The sequence below is a fragment of the Pteropus alecto genome, unplaced genomic scaffold, assembly GCF_000325575.1.
Source record: "Pteropus alecto unplaced genomic scaffold, ASM32557v1 scaffold359, whole genome shotgun sequence".
Classification (NCBI taxonomy): Eukaryota; Metazoa; Chordata; class Mammalia; order Chiroptera; family Pteropodidae; genus Pteropus; species Pteropus alecto.
In genome coordinates, this window is record NW_006443119.1 from 3409258 (window position 1) to 3414546 (window position 5289).

Here is a 5289-nt window from a genome sequence, read left to right on the forward strand (position 1 = left end):
TCATAGGAAAAAAGAGAGGAAAGAGAGAAATGGATTTGTAGAATCTCAGAAATTTGTGCAGTTCTAATAAACTTTCTGCTAGGCTAATGAATCTTCAAGCCAAAGTCACCCATCAGAGGAATCTGCATCTCTCAGGAAAGCTCTGCATTAGTATTCATACCACATTCAATTGTTGACTAAGAAAAGTTCATAAAAAGTGGTTTCAGTACAAACCCAATGATGAATTCAGAGCATACTGATGGAAACATCAATCTATCAGACTTCCTGCAACAAAAAATCTGAGTGGCATACTTTTGTGGCTACTACAATAAAAAAAAAATTTCATCAGACGTTACATTTGATTTTTCCCATTTCTTCCACTTCTCTCCTTATTGCACTCATGTGAAAAGATATGGAAGATACAGAGACTTCTGGTCAACATGGTGGAATAGGGAAATGGTGTGCTCACTGCCTCCCATGACATCAAAATTACAACTAAATTATATAACGACCACCCTTGAGAACCACCTGAAGACTAGCTGAACAGAACTCCTATAATAAAAAAATATAAAGAAGCAGCCACGTTGAGACTGGAAGGAGGGGCAGAAACAATACACAAGCTGGTCCCACACCCATGTGTGGTAATTAAGAATCAGGAAGGGTATCTCAGCTGTGAACGACTTCACTGAGGAGTAAAAAGTTCTAGCCCAACACTGTCTCCCCATCCCAAAGCACCAGTGTTGCAAAGAGGAGTCCCCATAACAAATAGCTATGAAAATCAGCAGAGACTCACTCTGGGTGAAATGGAGGGCTGCTGTGAACCAGGTGTCCTCTTAGAGGGCCCACGTACAGACTTAGTCACTAACAAACACTTGCCCTAAGATCCAGAGAAGGGGAGGCAGTGCAAAAAACACTGAGGACATATGAGAAGGAACTGAATTGTCTTAATTAAGAGTGAGGGCTAAAGGGGAAGCTCTCTCTGAGACTAAAGTGCTGACAGGTGCCATTGTTCCTTTGTTGAATGCCCTCCAAACCAGCCTACAAGTGCGGGCAAGTGCCAAGTCTGAGTCTCCATCATCTGGCTAATGCCACTGTCACCCCACCCTGGTAATTTTTTGAGACCCCACACTACCCAATTTATATGCCTGACCCAAACCTATTTTGGAGGTTAATCCACACAAGCAACCAACCTGAGCCCATGCTGTGAATTTTCTTAAAATCTCTCAAAGATCCACAAACCCCAAACAAGTAGTGGCTGGCCTTGGTGTGTCATGCACTTCTTGCTAAGTGGCCCCAAGCCCAGCACTAGTGGCAGCCAGCCTTAGTTCACAGCAGAACCACTCTCAGGCACCTCCATCTCAACACAGGTAACTACCAATGATAGATTACTTTGTAGCTCCTACCACATTGCCCTGGGCAGCAGCTGACCTTGTCCTGCACAGGAGCCCCTCCCAAGAGGTCCCAGGACCAACTTATCTGGTGACCAGCTTCAGAACACACCACAGCACCACCCAATTAGCACCACAAATACACACCCAAAGGGTGAACTTGGCAGCCACCAGAGCCCCACTAAAGTAAATCCTGTTCCATGGGGTCAAGCCCTATAAAAAGCTTGTCTGCTATAGTCATGGACAGTCCTCACAGCCAGTCAACCTAAGGGTCAATCCCACCCACTGACATACCAATAGTCATCAAGGCTCAACTCCAACAGGAGAACACACACAAACTACACAAGGGACACCCGTGGATCACCCAGGTCAGGTGAAAAGGGAGATGATGCCACTGGGCCCCACAGGACACCTACTACACATGGCCAATTCATTAATACTGGGAGATGCAGCAGACTACCTAACATGTAGAAACAAACACAAGGAGGCAACCAAAATGGAGACCAAAAAAAAAATGTTCCAAATAAAAGAATAGGAAAAAACTCCAGAAAAAGAACTAAACAAAATGAAGACAAGCAACCTACCAGATGCAGAATTCAAAACACTAGTTATAAGAATGTTCGGTGAACTTAGGGAAAGGATAGGTGATCTCAGTGAAAACTTCAACAAAGAGATAGGAAATACGAGTATAAGATAGGAAACAAAAAAAAAGTCTGAAATGAAAAACACAATAACTAAGATGAAGAATGTATTGGATGGATTCAACAGCAGATTAAATGAAGCAGAGAGTTGAATCAGAAGTTTGGAAGAAAAGGCAGTGGAAAACACCTAATCAGACAGCAAAAAACAAACAAACAAACAAAAAATCTAAAAAAATTAGGATAGTTTAAGAAATCTCTGGGATAGTATCAAGCATGACAACACTCACATTATAGGGGTACCAAAAAGAGGAGAGAGTGCAAGTAATTGAAAACCTATTTGAAGAAATAATAACTGAAAACTTCCATAACCTGGTCAAGAAAATAAACATATAAGTCCAGGAAGTGCGGAGTCTCAAATAGGATGAACCCAAAACAGTTCATTCCAAGACACATCATAAATAAAATGTCAAAGTTTAAAGACAAAGAAAAAAGAATGGTGTGGATGATAGAGGCTCTGTTCATCCCTATTGCAACCACATCAAAGTTGGAACAGAAACACAGAACAAACAGTGAGCGAAGTCACCTGGAATCTAGGTGAACAGAATCGCTACAACTAGGGAGAGAAATAATTAATCGATCTGCAATAGTAGAGGGTAGGAGGGGGCAAAGACACGAGGCTGCCCAGTGCTGAGTGGCTGAGTGGGACAGAGGATGTGACAGGGGCAGCTGGCAGCTTCAGACACCTCTTAAAGGGACTGTGTCTGCAACTGGACTTTCATAGTAATGAACTTCCTCACTCTAAGCAACAGCACCAGGTCAACTGTTTGTGGGGCACCAGGGACTTACAGGGGGACTCTGAGATGTTAGAGTGAGGGCTGGAGGCAAGGCTTTCTCCAGGGCAGAAGTGCCAGTGGTATTCATTGTTCCTCTGTTGAGTCCTTTCCCTGCCCCAGTTTGTGGACCCAACACCTCCATAGCTGAGACATCATCAAACTAGATAACAGAGGTTGCTCTGCCCAGAGGATTCCCTAAAACTCTGCCTCCCACAACTCACAACCTCACCCAAGAAACATTCAGTTGTATCTTCAGTGAATCCTGTGCTTCTTTCTGAGCCACCCCAAGACCCATACTAGTGGCAGTTGACCTCGGTTTCTGGTGTGGCCTCTTGAGGCAATTATAAGCACAGCATCTGTGGATTGCTTGCTGAATCTTAACAGGTAGCCCTGGAGGGGCACAGACTGGGACTAAACTTGGCCTGTAACTGAATCCCTCTCAGGACTGTGCCACTGGATACCTGCTACACAAAGCTGTGTTAATAAGACCAGGAAACTTAGGAGCTTTGCTTAGTACCTCAAAACAGACATGGAAAGACAGCCAAAATGGGAAGACAAAGAATCAGATACCATATGAGAGAACAGAACAGAGATCCAAGAATAAATGAATCAAGCAACCTAACAGATGCAGAGCTCAAAACATTGGTTATAAATATGTTCAATGAACTTAGGGGAAGTGTAGATGAATTCAGTGAGAACTTTAATAAAGAGATAAAAAACACAAAATGGAAATGGAAATTATAAAAGGGAACCAGTCAGAAATGAAGAACACTTTATCTGAGATGAAGACTATATTAGAAACAATCAACAGGGTGCATAAAAAGGATCAAACCACCAAAATATAGGGTGGGGAAGCTAAGGACACTCAATCAGAATGCCAAGAGAAAAGAAGCCAAGAATATAATAATAACTTAATGAGCCTATGAAACACTATTAAATGTAAAAATGTCCGTGTCATAGGGGTACTGGAAGGAAAACAAGAAGTTCAAGAGCCCTTTGAAGAAATAATGGTGGAAAACTTTCCTAATCTCATGAAGGAAATAGACATACAACACCAGGAAGCTCAGAGAGTCCCAAGAAAGAGGACCCCAAAGAGGCTCACAGTAAGACACATCATAATTAAAATACCAAAGGTTACATACAAAGAGAGAATCTTAAAAGTAACAAGAGAAAAGCTGTTAGTTACCTACAAGGGAGCACTAATAAGACTGGCAGCTGATGTCTCAAAAGAAACTTTACAGAACAGAAGAGCTTGGCACAATATATTCAACATGATGAAGACCCAGGTTCTACCTGGGTTCTACCCAAGAATACCTTATCCAGCAAAGCTATCATTTAGAGTCATAGGACAAAGAGCTTACCAGACAAAAATAAGCTAAAGGAATTCATCAACACTGAGCCAGTATTATAGGAAATGTTGGAGGCACTTCTTTAAGAAGAAAGAACACATATCAAAAACAGGATTAGTGAGTTTGGAGAAACATGGTGGAGTGAGAGACGTCCCCAGATCTCTCCCCTTGAAACAACAATAAACTGAACATCTAAAACTCAACAAAAAACACCCAAACTGATCACCAGAAAATCTGAGTGTGGGATCTGCGCATAAGAACTACAACAATTCAGAACCCCAGGTGTCAGGTGGTGGATTGGGAGAAATAAAGAAGCTGCCTCTTGCAGCTGCCAGAGCTCCCTGTAGGAGTAGGGGGAAGGGAGAAGCTGCGGTGACTTCCCCAAACAACCCTGTCTGGGAATGCTGTGAGCTCCACGTGGACTGCAGCAGGGCCCAGTCAGCAGGGCAAAAAGCAGAGAAGTGGGACGGCAGAGAAACAACAGTTGATTTTTACCAGCTGCAGTTGCAAAACTAAGGCTGAGCCACAGTCCCCAACTCCCAACAGAGAGGGCCCCTCTCCCCATACCCTCCAAGACTGATCACCATGGAGCGAAAGGGAATCTGAGCAAACGCTACCAAAACTGTCACTAACACTGACAGGGACTGAGATTGAGGGTAGCAAGTGTGGTTAAATATCTATAAGAAAATAAAAAGGCATTATTAACACTTTATATAAAGCAGAGATCCAACAGGCCTAGACATTGCCTAATGGAAATGAAAAAGAAAAGTGCCTTCCTTGCAACAGGCTAAAGAGAGACATTTATATAATAAATCTTCTTTCTGGAAAAGAAGCAGAATACATTTCCATTAATGCTCAAGTGGAGAAATAGTCCATTAAACACCATGAAAATCAAGATGACGAGGCATCTCAGAAAGAAAGAGAAAAAATTTCCAGAAAAATAAGCTTACAGACATAGAAATATGCGACTTAAATGACAGAGAATTCAGGATGGTACTTCTAAAAAACTCAATGAAATCCAACACAATTCAAATCAATAATTTCAGGAATTGAAAAAACAACTAGATGAGCAGAGCAAGAAGATTGAAACCCTCAAAAA